The 17,677-nt window shown below is 34.5% G+C and overlaps 1 protein-coding gene across 2 annotated transcripts in view; it reads left to right on the plus strand.

Annotated features, from left to right (window-relative positions):
• GLRA3 (glycine receptor alpha 3) overlaps nucleotides 1–17,677 on the plus strand; it is a gene marked incomplete at both ends in the record, with an annotated part of 132,614 nt that overhangs the window by 66,519 nt on the left and 48,418 nt on the right. The gene's annotated exons all lie outside the window — the stretch shown is intronic.

Consider the following 17,677-nt stretch of genomic DNA (forward strand, 5'->3'; position numbering starts at 1 on the left):
GTAAGTACAAACAACTTACTTTTTCTGAATACTTTAAAAAATATAGTAGATATAAAAGGTTTTTAATGTATTCTATAGATAATTTATTTTGTAATTGTTGTTGTCAGATATTTACTAAATAAGCTTGGTATTTCTCACCAGGTATTGAGAGTCATGATGTCTATCAACATGTGCACTAATTGCTATGATAAAGAAAGAAATTGGGGACTAGGGATAATAGTTTTTAAGCTTGAAAAGCAGTTTTATGTCTCTTTACACATTATCAAAGGTAAAAGGATAATAATCATTAAAACCGAATGATCACTTGTTATTGATTACCTGGTATAGACCAAATAGTTTGCATATGTTATTTCTCATACAATGAAGATATTGTTATTGCCATGTTTCCAGATGTGAAATGGCCCTTCTGAGCAATTGAGTTTTGTGCTCCAGTTCATGAAAGTTGTCACAACAGACCATCTGGGTCCAAAGTCTATGCTACTCTGAACTATTATGCTGCTCCTCAGCTAATATTTATTCAGAGTATACTCTGCAGGGTTTGTTATATATGTCATCTTAGGGGGAAAGAAATTTTTCACACTTTATCAGAGATTCAGCCAAGGTAACAGACATTTTTTAAAAAAATTTCTTTTTTCAAAGTGGATCCAAATACATCACTGATTAATGTCAACACATAAAAACTTCAGGTCCTTCTGTTTCTCTGAACTTATCTATATATAGTCAACCTTAAATTAATTGGTATGCAGGTTTAATTTTAATGCCATACAAAAAATATTATTCAATATTTTTTCTTAAGGCACTATGTTATATCTTTTTTTAAAGTTTCGTTTTGATGTATTCCTTGAGGAAAATTTAAAGGTGAATCTTCGGGTTTGCAGGCCTGAGGCAAGGTTTGTAGTGTGGGGGAGCTGTCACTAGATGGCGTGCCTACTTCATGGGGGAATGAGGTCACCCTCTAAGTTGGGTTCTCTCTTTTTTTTTTAAATATATACATTTATTGTTGACAATATTACAGATGTCTCCCTCTTTCTCCCCCTTTACTCCTTTCCACCCAGCCCCTACCCACCCACCCTGCCAAGTCTTCACTACCCTATTGTCCATGTCCATGGGCTATGCATATAAGTATATAAATTCTTTGGTTTATCTCTCCTTGCCCCCCACCCCCCCACCCCACTCCCACATCGAGGTATGTTAGTTCCATGCCTCCATGCTTTGGGTCTTATTTTGTTGGTCAATTCATTTTGTTCATTAGATTACACAAATAAGTGAGATCATCTAATACTTATCTTTCTCAGAGAGGCTTATTTCACTTAGCATAATAGTCTCCAGGTCCACCCATGCTGTTGGGTTCTCTTAACGTAAGGAAGTGAAAATAGCTATTTCTCTGATAATAATGCCTTTCTTGTTAAATTTTAATGCATTAATTTTATAAGCAGTTCTTAAATATTAAGTGTACTCATGGATAAAGCACTAAATTAGATTAAAATAAAATAACCAAGTTTTAGTTGGGGGAGCTATTAGCAATAAAAATGGTGAAGAACAACAAAAGATTCCCAGCAATGTGAATATTTTTTATCTATATTATAAAGGCATTTTGAGGATAGGCTGATTCTGTATCCTGGTTGCAAAATTAGGTGTATGGGAAGATATTGAGATAAAAATCACATGCAAAATAGTCTAAGGCAAACCGGTTCCCTAATTACTAAACCAGAGATGCTGGATGTTATCCAATAGGCAGTGAGGAGCAGGCCAAGATTCAGGAGCAAGACCATGATTTGGTCAATATTATGCTCTTAAATATTCGTTCAGCCAAATGAACCAAGGTTACTTAAGAAGACTTCATATGGCAGTTTTATTTTTAATATTTTTAGGAAACTCCATACTGTTTTCCATAGTGGCTGCACCAATTCTCATTCCCACGAACAGTGCATAAGCATTCTTTCCTCTACATCCTTACCAATACTTGTTGTTTTTGATTTATTGATAATAGCCATTCTGACAGGTCTGAAGTGATACTTTATTGTGGTTTTAATTTGCATTTCTCTGATGATTAATGATGTTGAGGAGCAATTCCACTTCTGGGTATATATTCTAAGAAACCCAAACCACTAATTTGAAAGAATGTATGAATTCCTATACTCATTGCAGTTATTTATAACAGCTAAGATATGGAAGCAGTTTCTAATGCCCATCAGTAGATGAGTGGATAAAAAAGTGGAGGTACATGTATACAATGGAATACTACTTGGCCATAAAAAAAGAATAAAATCTTACCATTTGCAACAATGTGGATGGACCTAGAGGGTATTTTGCTAAGTGAAATAACCAGTCAGAGATAGACAGATACCATATGTTTTCACTTATATGTGGAATCTAAACACCAAAACAAACAAACAAACAAAATAGAAACAGACTGATAGATACAGAGAACAAACTGACAGTTGCCAGAGGGGAGAGGAATTGGGAAGTTGGGTGAAAAAGATGAAGGTATTAATATGTACAAATTGGTAGTTACAAAATAATCATGGGGATGTAAAGTACAGCATAGAAAATATAGTCAATGATCCTACCTAATAGAAGAGAAACATGGTAATTAGCCGTACCTCCTCTACCCTTCCCATTGGCTAATCAGGGCGATATGCAAATTAACTGCCAGCCAAGATGGCGGCTGGCAGCCAGGCAGCTTGAAGCGATCATGAGGCTTGCTTGCTTCAATGACAGAGGACTCCAACGCCTGCCGCTGCCAGCCTCTGAGCTTGCAGTTTGAAACATTGTTACAAATATAGAAGCTAAACAAAACCCCAGAAACCCTGCTTTCAGCCAGTCGGGATCTCAGAGCTGGAGTTGAAACAGTGTTTCAATTATAGAACCGAAACAAACCAGATACCTGCTTTCAGCAGCAGAGGCCTCAGAGCTAAAGCTGGCCCAGAATAAAAAAAAAAAAAAAAAAAAAAAAAAGGAGCGGTTGAGAGCTTCAGTCACCCACCAGCCTGAAAACAGCCCTCAGCCCCTCATCCAGGCTGGCCAGGCACCCCAGTGGGGACCCCCACCCTAATCCAGGACACCCTTCAGGGCAAACCAGCCGGCCCCCACCCGTGCACCAGGCCTCTATCCTATATAGGAAAAGGGTAATATGCCTCCCAGCATCGGGATCAGCGGAGCCACGAGGCCTCCTGGCACTGGGATCAGCATGACAGGGGACAGCACCCAAACCCCCTGATCGCCCTGCAGCTCTGTGTGTGACAAGGGGCGGGGCCACAACCTCCCTATCCACCCTGCTCTGTGCCTGATAGGGGGGAGCTCCCCAACCCCCTGATCGCCCTGTGGCTCTGTGTGTGACAAGGTGCAGTGCCCCAACCCCCTGATCGGCCCTGCTCTGTGTGTGACAGGGTGCGGAACCCAACCTCCTGATCGGCCCTGCTCTGTGTGTGACAGGGTGTGGCGTCCCAATCCCCCCCACCCCCACGGGCCCTGCTCTGTGTGTGACGGGGTAGAGCCATAACCTCCCCATCAGCCCTGCCCTGAGTGTGACAGTGGCAGCGCCCCAACCCCCTCATCGGCCCTGCTCTGTGTGTGACGGGGTAGAGCCATAACCTCCTCATCGGCCCTGCCCTGAGTGTGACAGGGTGCGGCACCCCAACCCCCTGATCCGCCCTGCTCTGTGTGTGACAGGGAGCGGTGCCCCAACTCCCCTATCGGCCCTACTCTGTGAGTGACAGGGGGGGAGCTCCCCAACCCCCTGATCAACCCTGCTCTGTGCGTGACAGGGTACGGAGCCCCAACCCACCTGATGGGCCCTGCTCTGTGAGTGACAGGGGGCAGTGCCCCAACCCCCTGATTGGCCCTGCTCTGTGCGTGACAGGGGGTGGCGCTGTAACCTCCCCATCGACCCTGCCTTGAGTGTGACAGGGGGTGATGCCCCAACTCCCCAATCAGCCCTGCTCTGAGCCCGACCAGGGGCTGCACCTAGGGTTTGGGCCTGCCCTCTGCCACCCAGGAGCAGGCCTAAGCCAGCAGGTCGTTATCTCCCGAGCTGTCCCAGACTGCAAGAGGGTACAGGCTGGGCTGAGGGAGCCCCTCTCCCCCCCAAGTGCACATATTTTTGTGCACCGAGCCTCTAGTATTATAATAACTATGAATGATTCCAGATGGGTACTGGAAATATCAGGAGGAATATTTTGAAAAGTATATGATTTTCTAACCATTATGTTGTATACCTGAAACTACTATAAAATAATATTAAATGTAAACTGTAACTAAAAATGTTTTAAAAAGTAAAAAGTTTCATAATACTCCAACCAAAAATAATTAAATTAGTGTCAAAGTAGAATGATGTAGAAGGTAGAAACATTAGAGGTTGATACTATAGGGGAGGCAAAATTTTATCTTTCCCTCTTAAACGTTTTTGTCTGGGCCTAAAAATTAAACAGATAAGACAGATTAACAGGAGAAAAGGTTACAGATTTATTTAATATATGTTTTATGTAACATGGGATCCCTCATCAATAAATAAAGACTCAAAGAAGTGGCAAAACCTAATGCTTTCATACTAGGTTGAACAAAGAGAGGCAATTGTGGAAAAATAACTAAAGTGTGTGGGGAGGCTAATGGCAGATAAGAGTTATTTTAACAAGGTCTGTATGTACACAGTTCTATTGACTTTGATTCCTGTTGAGGAATGTTTCTTTTTTCTTGGTCCAAAGAGCACATCTTTTATATGCGAGTTTTTAGTTCTTGTTTTCAGGAAGAAAGGGGGAGATTAGAATGCCTTCCTTGCACCTGCTATTTCTCAAGTGCCTTTATCTCAAATACTCCTTATGTTAGGGTGGCATATTTTGGGGTGGAATATTTTGCCAGCCTTCATTTGCTCCCATACAAAGTTGATGTAAAGGTTCTGGGCTCCGATGAGTCAGAGCTAAAGCTCTTAGATAAGTAGAATCATATTAAAACTATTGACAAAGAGAGAAAACGTAGGATGAAGAAGTAAATGCTGAAGGGAATATTGATAAATCTAAATCTTAATATATTTGAGGTTTGGGAAACTTAAGTATAAAGCCAAAGGGAGGAGTTAGAACTGGGGATACATTACTCAAAGCCATATGGAAAGTCACTCAAATAAGAAGATGAAATTTCTGAAGGATAAAATATAGAGAGACACATCAAGAACAGATCCATAAGAAATGTCTATATTTAGAGGGTGTTGGAAGGAATTCCAGCTAAAGGGTCATCATAGATGGCAAATTCAAATCAATAGCATTTCATCTCAGAAGAGAGGAGTATGTGGAGATCTGTTTAACAGTATCAAATGCCGTGAAATGTTTTTTAAAAGGTGATTGAAAAGAGGACAACATAGGGAATATAGTCAATAATGTTGTATACTAGACTTATTGGAGTATCACTTCATAAGTAAATAAATGTCTAACTACTATGTCGTCCACCTGAAATTGACATAATATTGCATGTCAAGTGTAATTGAAAAATTAAATTTTAAAAAAGCCATCGTTATTGATCACAGAGACCAATGTGATTCAAATGATGAGGGCCAAATCTGGATTTCAAAAATTAAAAAAGTGCATGAGAAAGTGAGAGCAGTGAGTAAAATGTGTTATTTGTGAAAGTTACTTATAAAGAAAAATGAGAAAGAAACAGCACCTGAGAGATAGCTGGGTCTCTGGACATTTTTTTTTTTTTTTTTTTTTTTGAGTAAGGAAAGGGCTAATTTGCAGGACACAGTGTTGACATAACATGACCTTTCATTGTTTCTCCTTTCCCAGGACACTTCCAAATTAATCAAAGGCTCAATTAGGCAAAACAGAGCCTCTTGCCCCCTCCCCTTGCTTCTTAATTCCTTTATCAGGAATGAGTAGATTGCCTCAAGCGTCCCTTTCATATTTCAGTCAGTAAGCACTTCCTGCTCTTTTATTAGACATTAATTTGGCTCAAAATAGAGATAGTGTTTATTAACCTTCTTTAGTAGACATTAAAATCCTGTCAAAGTGGAAGATCCTGAGGTCAGATTTTCAAGGTGTTTTTCTTAAACTCATAGCAAATTCCCACATCTTTTTTAAAAAAAATAATGGCTTAAAATCACAAATTAAAAGATTTAAAAGAGTTTAATCTACTGGAAGAAGAGCTGTAAGGAACATAACATTGACAATTGAGTGAATTCTGATTGCAACAGGGGAAAAATAACTGGTTTGAGAGGCATGGGAAACAAGGAAAAAAGAAACATAATTTAAAGGCAAAGGTTTTAGTAGCTTGTGATGATATTCAGTAATTCAATAAATATTCAGTAAGTGTATGCCAATGGCCAGGACTGTTTTAAGTGACCTGGGGGATGTTCATTCATTTAAGCATCAATTGAAAAGTATCTATCAAGTACCTAATATATTTCACATAATATGTTGGGTACTTCAACAATAAATAAAGCCCCAAAGTCCCTGTTTTGAAGGACTTCAAGAACTAGTTGAGGAGTTATTTATTCAATATAATAATTCCATTAAAGATGATAAGCAAATGTTAATGCTGTACTGTTAGCACAAAGGAGAAAATGACAAAGAAGAACAATACTAAGAGTGAATAAACGTAGCAATTTACTTAGAAAATTATTTTGTCTAAACTAGCAATAACGCTACACCCCTAAAAGTGTACATTAATGACTTGGATTTAAAACCCTGGATGATACTAATTCCTACTGTAGGAAAAAGAAAGTTATGGAGAAGAGGCATGCGGAGAGAATCAGAGGAAGAGTTCTATAACAGAAATTGATGAGTAAACAACAACAACAAAAGTGTGAGCTAAGGGTAACATCAAAGAATAAAAGTAGAATAAATAACTTTCAATGTAATGTGAGAAAGAAGAAAATAAATAAAAACATAATATACATAAAGCAAGGGAAGAGAGCAAAAGTAGCTCTCAATATTATAATTAAAATAGATGCAAAGGTTAAATCTATGCATCAAAATAGATTCTCAAGCTAAATATTCACAAATATTAAAATTCTACAATATGTTGTCAACTAAACACTTTTTAAAAATACCATACAAAGAAACTTGGGGGATATACAAAAAATGCACATTAGAGAAATACGTTTTTAAAAAATTCAAGGTAATAATTTCTTTGTTAGAAAAATAAATTATAGGAAAAAATCATAAGAGAAACACTTGGGTTACATGCTGATAAAGAAATAATACATAAATAAGGTATAATGATTATGAAAATGTCTTCTGTATTCTTCCAAATATATAAAGCAGTCAGAACTATGGTTTAAAAATAGATGTCAGTAACTTGAATACGACTTAAAAATAGATAAGTCAATAACTTCAAAGTATAGGTACAAATATTTGAACAGAATAATTCATTAATTTGCAGAGAGAAAACTCATAGTTTCATTTGTTTTTAGCAAATAAGAGCATTTACAAAGATTATGTAGTAAGCCATAAAAGATGCTTCAATAAATTCCTAAGAATCAACACATGATAAAATGTGATCTGACTGAAATGCAATGTAATCAATAACAATATAAAATTACTATAAATTTTTAGATATTAACATGAATTATTATACATTACTATATAGTAATGTGCCTGGAAACTATTAACACCATGTACAAATGACTGTTTAAAGAAGAAGTAAAAAAAAAAAAAAAAGAAAGAATAAAGACTTGGTGCTAAATGACAAAGCACTAAGAATTAAAAATTTTGAGATACAACCTAAACAGTTTTTTGCCCTAAGAAAACACTGAGCTAAGCATTCCATTCAAGGAGACCAAAAAGGAAAAGAACATTCAAAGAATCACAGAAAAACACAAAACTGGTACTTTGAAAAATCTGAGAAAGTAGGCACACCTTGTGAGAAACTCTTTAAGAAGAAAAAAGAATTAGGTTACATATAAAAAAATACAAAATGAAAAAATGTTAGAAATGTAATAAATATGTTAGATTAAAAACAATAGAAGAAAAATTTGAGCAACTTTCTCTTCTAGTCATATGCACTGATCTACAATGAAGGAAAATCATCAGGCCAAAGCTTATTTAATTAAGAGCATGAGAAGATATCTATCGAAATAGCTAAATTCATCATAAAGTAATAAAATATTCAAAGAGCTGAGCAATAATAGGGGAAAAAGAAACATTTGGAAGACTTTTTCAATGATTTGCATAAGAATTAAGCATAAAGTTCAGGCTCCCTTCCCTGGCTCAGTTGGTTAGAGGATCATCCCTCTACACCAGTGGTTCTCAAACTAGGTCTCGACCCCTTTGGGGGTCGAACGACGCTTTCACAGGGGTCGCCTAAGACCATTGGAAAACACATATATAATTACATATTGCTTTTGTAATTAATCACTATGCTTTAATTATGTTCAATTTGTAACAATGAAAATACATCCTGCATATCAGATATTTACATTACAATTCATAACAGTAGCAAAATTACAGTTATGAAGTAGCAACAAAAATAATTTTATGGTTGGGGGTCACCACAACATGAGGAACTGTATTAAAGGGTCGCAGCATTAGGAAGGTTGAGAACCACTGCTATACACCAAGTTAGTGGGTTCTTGAGGGCACATATAAGAGTTGACCAATGAATGCATAAATATGTGGAATGACAAATTGATGTCTCTCTCTCTCTCTCTCTCTCTCTCTCTCTCTCTCTTTCTCTCTCTCTCTCTCTCTCTCTCTCTCTCTCTCTCTCTCTCAAATCAATTAAAATTTAAAACAGAGATGAGTCTGCCAAGATTTCTCTCAATCATGGGGTTTTAAATGTTGCTTCATTTACGTGAATTAGAAGAGAGCAGGTGATTCATGGAAAAAGGAGTGCAGAAGCTGACATCTGCTTAAAAATGCCATGTTTCTTGTGAAAATACATATTTCATTAGAAATTTATTTTTGACTATGAGTGTCTTGGAATAGAGCTTGAGTTAAGAATGGTTGCGTAACTATAGAGAAATAAAGTTAGAAATATTGCTTGGAGACATGAAGATAAATGAAATTTCTGAAGATAGTGTGTAAAATAAAGACAAAAAAAAAGCATCACTGAGTTTAAGCAAAACTGGGGAACAGAAAGAAAGAGTAAAACATAGAAAGACAGTAAAATACTCTTTATGATATGACTAATCAAGTTTCCTCATGGAATGCAGAGTCATAGAGCATTTGCACTGAACATAAAAAAAAAATAGGAAACTTTTTTTCAATATTTAAGTATAAATAAAAATTTAGTAACTTCAATTCAAATGGTGTTTAGCATAATGACTTGTTTTGCTGCCACTAAAAATAAAAATGAAATAATCACACTAAAACTGAAGCTTAGATTAAACTAGAAAGCTAACTCTCATCACCGAGAATTCCACTGACGCCAAAAGAAGGAAAGTGGCTCCATTTGTTTGTCCCAGTTTCAGACATTTCCTTTATCAAATCTAAAGGCCTGATCCACAGTGTGCTTTATCCTCAAATTTCAGCAAAGTTTTACCTGACCACTTTTATGAAAGTTAGAGGTTCAATGTACCATTTCTTCCTCTGGTCTAGAACATTCTTCATTCCACCTCACAAAAGAATTCTGGAATAAATACAGTGAATGCTTGCTTTTGGTTGTACAGAAATTGTCTTAGTTTCATTTATTTTTCTTTCCTTCAAATATTTTTTTTTTACTCTCAAGTGCAGCCAGAAAATACACAGGCCAATTACCATGACAACTTGAAGCCTCAAAATTCATATCACCTAATAAAATATCAATAAAAATATTAACTCATATGCTACAGAGGGAATTCTGCAATGAAGTCATGCTTTTCACAAAGTGCTTTATTTAATTTTAAAAAACACTATGTAATTTTCATGTGCAATTGTTACTGGTAAGATGTAAAATTGAGTGACGTGTCTAGAGAAGGTAAATTAAATATTAAAGTGGTCAGTAACCTTCCTCCTCTGGAGTAGATTATTATTAGTTTACTCAAGTTCAGCATCCACAGCATGATATTTTTAAATTGGATGAATGAAATAAAATGGAAGGTTATCTTTTCAAAAGACAAATGTTCATTAACATCACAGTTTTATTTATAAATGCATCTTGTTTGGTTGCTTCATAAATAGCTAATCTACAAGGGAAGGAAACAGCTATATTATGATTTAGACTATACAGTGCAAGTCAATGTGTAGGAATAGAGGTAGGAAAAAAACCCTAAAGATTTATTTTCAGCCTTTTATTTGTGTCAGCCTAGATGAGCAAGTTTTCCTCCAGATGATAAAAAGAAATAGAGGATATTTTTAATCATGGAAGAATATTGCATAATAATTTTTAGAGTCATAATAAAACTTTGTTGTTTGCTAAAAGACAAATATGACATAGGATATACATAAATTATCACTATATTCATAAAGGATCTAATTATGTATTTCATATCTAAAGAGGAATGTAGGTAACAAAAAAGGAAAACATCACCCGTGTGAGAAAGTTAAAGAACATTTAATTATTCAGCTTGGAAAAGCAAATATAAGAAAACAATTTGGTGTAGAAAGGACTTTTTCAACAAAGAACAGCCTAAATTCCAAAAATTATAGAAAAATACTTTTAAGGGTTAATTTGAAGATAACGTTCTGACAAAAATTTTAAAAACCTTTCAAAATATGCTCTGATGGGGCTTTGGATAAAAAACCCCATCTTGGATAAAGAGAGATGGGAGGTTTTTGCTTTTTAATTTTTCAGATTCATTTCAAAACTACACGTGATTCAACTGACTGGTTACTCTGGAATTTATGCTAATATTAGTTAAGGCAAATGATAGATTTGAGCAATGATTATTTCCTAACCATCTGTACTGTTATTCAAGCTCTTTCATAATTTATACAGCGTAGATATTATTCAAAATACTATTGTGCCTTTTGCTTGAATAGTCAGAGATACAGACAGTTCTTGTTTTCTGAGTATGTATTACTTAAGCCTCTGCAGATACAATGTTGATTAAAAAGTAAGTTTTTCCAAAACAAAAATATTCATTAATGCACTAGTTTCTTATAAAATCAGTCCTCACTTAAACATTAACTATTTCATTCTACTTAACACCATGGCCATTGTCTCCCAATCTGTCCCCTTCTTGGTAGGTTGAATTTTTGCCCATTATGAAATAGTCTAACCATATGACAATATACTAAAAACACAATATAGTTACAAGTCTTATAAAAAGTTGATGTCACCATAGTTTTATATCTATCACACAGTGTCCCTGGTTTAATCATAAGTACAACTTAATGAAATAGGTCTTATTTCAGCAAATTAAGGTATAGAAAGGTTAAGTGCCTTTCTCAAAGTCACACAATTAAGAAGTGGACTGAGCGAACTCCTATGAATTAATAGCTCACAAAATTAGAACAAGCATCAGTCATTTTGAAATCTATCTGATGATTTCCAAATATTTATAAAATGTGACTCTGGTATTCTTAAGTAAGCTCTGCAAGTTAAATATACCCAGTTAAATATGCAAATTTCATTTGTTTGTTTTTTTCATATGAAAAGATCTCCTGTTCTCTCCTCTGCTTATTCCCGCCTGGCTGGATGTCTTTCCACACATTGGCCTAAACCAAGACATGCAGTGTGGGTCATCCCCTCATGGTGCCAGTGCCAGTCATTCTGTGACTGGCAGCCTAAGATTACTCGTACATTAGAGGCAGCTACAAAACACTCTTGACTGAGACCCCATTTGCAGTTGGCTAAGTACTACAACTAAATTCTATGTGGCCCATTCTGTGTTTACCCAAGTGATTTGCTTAACTGAATGCAAAGTATTTTGCCTTTGCCCCAGTTAAATATCATCTTGCAAGATTCAGTCCATAATTATAGCTTGATGATCCATATCTTTCCTAGTTAATTATCCAGAGAATTGGACAGCATACCTTTATGTACTCCTGAAAGGACAGGCCTGAGAAATGTCTGCAATATGCACTAGAGCAGTGGTTCTCAACTTTGGCTGCACATTAGAATCACTGAAGGATTTTAAAAAGATTCCCAGGTGATTCTAATGTGCAGCCAAGGTTGAGAACCACTGCACTAGAGGTTTTTCTCTTGATTGATTACTCCTGTAAAAAATTAGCAACTGCTCTTTAAATCAGTTACAGATCACTTAAACATATTATCATTAATGGTATTTTGCAATCCTTGTTTGTAAGGGTAACATTAGAATTCCTCAAATGTCTTGCTGACTATATGGTTTACCTTAATATTCCAGCATAATTGGTAATAAGAGTATGTCCTTTTTTTTCTGTGATCCTTCCATTTATTCTTTGCTGCTCAGAGCTGTCACCATTTTCTTTCTTCCTTAATCAATTCCCCAAATAACCCCAGTTTCCCCAACTCTCATATTTGCATCCTGCTTCACAGGACCTTTCCACGGAATGCTCTTCCAAAATTGGGTAGCACCTTCCCCAGAGATAGCCCCAGTGTCCAATCTCAGTAATTCCTTAAACTATATGCTCCATTGCTGCTCTCTGTGTAAGAAAACTAATTCAGGAAAATGCATCATAAGTCTATATTCTTCATTAAGAAACTATGTAGATTCACTAATTTTTCAGAGACTCAGTTTTCTCTTTTGTAAGATAAGTGAGCTACATTTTAGATGACAGCAAAAGTTGCCTTAGCTTTAGGATTCAAGAAATTCTTTAAATATACAAGACCACAAATCTGACATGCAAAATTAAAAACAGAGCATCTAGAAACCATGGTGTGTTCACAAAAAGGGTCAGGAGGAAAACAAAATCAAGCAAGTAAACAAAAATAATGTGATGAATTGCCTGTAATGAAGGTCAAGATGAAAATAAAGAACTAGAAAACAAGAAAATTAAAATAAGATAAAAAAGAGAATTGTATTCTCTTCTGCATTTTAATGAGTGTATTGCAGTGAAAGACATTTTATAATATTTCACCTTGAAGATAAATTTATAATTTAATTCTCTGGTATTTATGTAGTCATGTTTAAATTTCTGCTATTTGATAATAATACTCTTCAAATCTTCTGGAAATGAGAATTTGAAGTGGGTCTTTTGCTAATATTATTCAGGACTTTCTTCCCAAGGATTAGCGAAGTTGTGGTCCTTGTAAATAATTAGCTATCCTGAAATATCAGGCATCAAAATACCCTGAGGCCAGTCAAAAGATTATTATAGTGCCTTTCTATTCGCTACTCAAAACATTACACAACTTTTAGATATTGCCAAACTGATGTTGGCTTGTAGAGTCTGTTTGTTATAGTTTAGGTCTATGAAATAAATTATTTCATAAATGTGAGCAGATCTGAACCTTCAGCCTTCTGGTAGCCAGACAATGTTTTTCCATAAGCTGGAGTTTATTCCAAAGAGGCACTCAGACAAGCCCTCTGATATCCTCTCCTAGGGCAGAAGTCCATCCAATCCTCATTAAATGATCAGGTCATCTTTTGATTTTAGTTGAGATTTCTCATAAGAACTTTAAAACACTGGATGTTCAATGTGTGGTCATTTTGTGAAGTTTTGAGAAATGTGAATAAATTTTTCAGTGTAATTGTCATTTGAAAAAAAGCAGTTAAGTCACAAATTATATGTCCACCATTGTCTGAGAGAAAGAGGGAAAAAGATTACATCTGCAGTCTATAATAAAGTGTTTTAGGTCTTCAAAGAGATATGTATCCAAAGTACTAGCAGAATAATGAGTATAGGTTAGTTACACCAGAGAGTTTTAGAGAAAGGGCAATTACTAGAAAGATAATTTAGCAGGCCTATAATGTAAAGGAAACCACAGATAACAACCTGGTTATGGTAAATTTATTCAAATTAAGTGTGTAAATTATGAATAAAATGTTTTCATTAAATACATTTTGACATAGCAGTTGTTCCTTGTCAGGTCAATAAAATTTACTTGAGTGATATTTCTCCTGGCAATAATCAGCAGGCATGTGCCAAGTCTGAGCATTTTCTTCCTTTTGTTTTTAAAATTCCAGCTGCTAGTTAAGAACATAAGAATTTACAAGCTGGGTCAAAACCAGAAATCTTAGTCTCTCTCTCTCTCTCTCTCTCTCTCTCTTTCAATTGAATAAATCAGGTCAAATATGATTCTAGTTCACTTTTAAAACTAAATGTGAATCTACAATATTAAAAAATCTGAAAAATAATTTTAAACTTAATTTTGCAGCCCACATTTTTCCCTTTGAGTGTTTATTTTATACTATACAACTCAGGATATAAAGTATTTAGCAATAACCTCTTTTTCACTTTTGTAGTCTTTTAAGATATTTTTAAAATGACTACAGATCATTTGATTTTTAAAAAGGATAATACAATACATTTGAATGATGTCTTAAAAAATCAACATGTTTGTACTGGAAAATTCAAACACTAGAAACTGAAAAACAAACAAAAATAAACAAACAACTGAAACTCAACTCAAAATCCTCTTCACTGTTATCCACTTTCAAATTTGCTTCCTGACCCCTTTTTTATATTCCTTCTGTGGTATAAATATAAAAGACATTTCAAACATAAAAAAGTATAGATAATTAAAAAATATTTTGTACAAAACATATTAACATGGCCATCTTGCTTCAGATTTAAAGGTGTTATTTTTTCTAATCTGATGACTGTAAAATTGTATTCCATTGTGTCTTTTACTCTTTTACTCCCTGACGTTGACCTTTCTTTGTTCTGCGTACTTAGTGACCATTACTGTTTCTTCAGTCTGTTTTCTGTTTAAACTTTCTCTGATTTTATATGAGATTGTCTTTTCATTTTTATTTATATGTGTTATTTGTATGTCCTCAAAATTTTAACTTTATGATACCTTTCATTCTTTCATACTACAGAGGGTTGCAAATATATAAATATATATCATAAAATCTTTTTCTTAATCAATTATACCTCCCATATTCCCGAAATACTAAAATATATATTTAACACAGGAATTTTATAGCACAGGTCGTGCTTACATTTTAAACACAAGTAGACTGAATTTTTGTGTAAATCTTTTTCTAAGAAGGTAGATATTTTCCCCATTATCATTTATTAAAAATGTTTCCATATGATTTGAAATGTCATTTTTACCTTAAATTTCCATATATGCATCTGATTCTGGACTCTGTTCTGTACCTAATGGGTACAGAGGCTCCAAACCTGAAGCTATTTAAACACCATAGCTTTATTTATATAACTTGTCCTTTTTTAGGCAGGTCTGCTTCTTGACTTTTTCTTTTTTATTGACTTTATTGGGGTGACATTGGTTAATAAAATTATATAGGTCTTAGATGTACAATTCTATAATACACCATCTGTATATTGTATTATGTGTTCACCATCTCAAGCAAGTTCCTTCTATCACCATTTATTCCTCCCTTTCTTGCTTCTTGACTTTTTATTTTTCAAAATTGCCATTGCTGTGCATGCACTTTTATACTTCAGATTAATTTCCAGTTGAAAAATTACATTAGGATTTTTTACTTTATTTTTGTTAAACCTTACTTGAGGATGTTTTTCCATTGATTTTTAGAGAGAGTCGAAGGGAGGGGGAGAAACAGAGAGAGAGGAAAATCAATGTGAGAGAGACATATCGATTGGTTACCTCCCCCACGCACTCTGACCAGGGCTGGGGTTTGAGCCCGCAACCAAGGTATGTGTCCTTGACCAGAATCAAACCCAGTACCCTTCAGTCAGAGGGCTGGTGCTCTAACCACTGAGAGAACTGGCTAGGGCAGGATTTTTATTTAAATTGAATTAATATTGTAGCTTAATTATGGGAGAATAACATTTTTCACAATAATGAGTCCTTTTACCCAAGACCATAGCATGTTTGTATCTTTATTGCAATCATTTCTTTCAATAATGATTATTTAATGTTTATATTTTTAAATTTTCATACTGGCAATTGATCTTACTGTGTAGACTATACATTTTTTAATTGAGAAAATAATCTATATAGCTAAAATATTTGATAATTCCAAAGTTTGGTTTAACTTTTTTGTTGAAATAGGTAACCTATTTCAGCCCATATATTTTTATAGATACTGTCTTTTTCTTGAATAAGAGTACTGTTTAGCAACAAATATGTTTATGGGACACTACTCAATCAAAGTAGTTGCTTCTACTTAGGAATATTTTAAAATTCTTTGCTAATTTAGATGCTAGAAAATGTGTCATCTTAATTTTGTTTCATTTCAATATGTTACCTAATTAAAAACAAGCAATACATCAATATAATCTTCCATTAAGCTAATGTATTTCATAGCACAATTCTTAAATTTAAAATATAAATGTATTATTTAAGACCTTATTGTTTCTCCCTTTCTATTGTAGGCATTAATCTCAATGTGTTCCTGTTTAGAAACTTCATTTTAATAAATCCTATTTGCTAAAAAACTTTAGAATCTAAAAATTTAGTGCTCCATTTATAAAATAATTTTGATTAAATATTTCCAACCTATTTTGAACAATGCAACCAAAATTTAGAGAACCCGTTTACCAAAAGTTCAATAGCATTACAGAATATAATCAGAATATTCATAAATATATCTGGAACTCATCATTGTTATAAAATGAAGAGTTCCAGCATATTTACAAATAGATCTTTAAATAGTCAAACTTTTTAAAAAATTAACTAATGACAAGCAGTAAATAGAGAAAACATGTTGTGTCATGATGAGATATAATTTTAATTTAACATCAGCTTTGTTACACACAAAAATTATAGTTTAGTTACTCTGCATTTACATTAAAAAGTTGTAAATTTTAACAGCTACAGCTTCTCTTCAATTGACAGAATGTAACAGAGTTTATGAATATAAAATAAATCAAATGTGTCACAACTAATTCCAAAAATATTGCAGCTCCATAGTTTCTTTTTTTAATTTACAAGGAACGTAGTTTGTAACACAGTGATGAGTTCCAACAAACATTTTACTCAGCTCCATCACAAATAAATGACATTTATTTTCAGTGTTGAACTTCTTAAATTAATTTAAGAGCGACTTTACAATAGGATTTACAAGGGCATCGGGTATTTTATCTTCAACAAATGCAATTCCAAAAGCGTACTTGGATCAAAGATTTGAATTTAAAAATTAAACTCATTTAAAATTAATTTAGCCAACTTTCTCTCTGAAGCAGGGAATGAGACTAATCTTACTTCATTGCATGCAAATTTTCTGTTATGCACTTTTCCAAGAAAACTTTATATCAAAAAAGTCTAATTAGCATATTATGCTTTTATTATTATAGATATGTAAATGCTCCCCCTGCAAATGCACATATCCAATCATCTTTGGGCAGTATTCTTTAAAGGACTGTAAATTCTGAAATAAATGTTGATGTATTTTCAGCTCATTTGTGTCTTTTGGCTTTTACGTGGATAATGCTATTCATGGAGCCCCTTTTCATGAATGTTAAATGTTCAAGTTGCACATTCACCATCAACTTTCTTGTGAAATGTAAACTCGGTCCTTAATTTTTAAATAAATATATGAACCTTCATTTCTTTTAGCCCATTGCTGCCTGAAGGGTTTTTTACAAAAATAAATACATGTTTGTTGATCTCAAAGCATTCGGATTACTATATATACGGTCCATGGCAGCACTACTCAGCCTTCACTTACAACTAACGTAATTTTCCACAGCACTGTCACTCACGGATACGTCACAGATGTCTCAGTTCTGTACACCAAGTGGCCAGCAGG

Source organism: Myotis nattereri (assembly GCF_964212035.1).
Source record: "Myotis nattereri genome assembly, chromosome: 5".
NCBI lineage: Eukaryota > Metazoa > Chordata > Mammalia > Chiroptera > Vespertilionidae > Myotis > Myotis nattereri.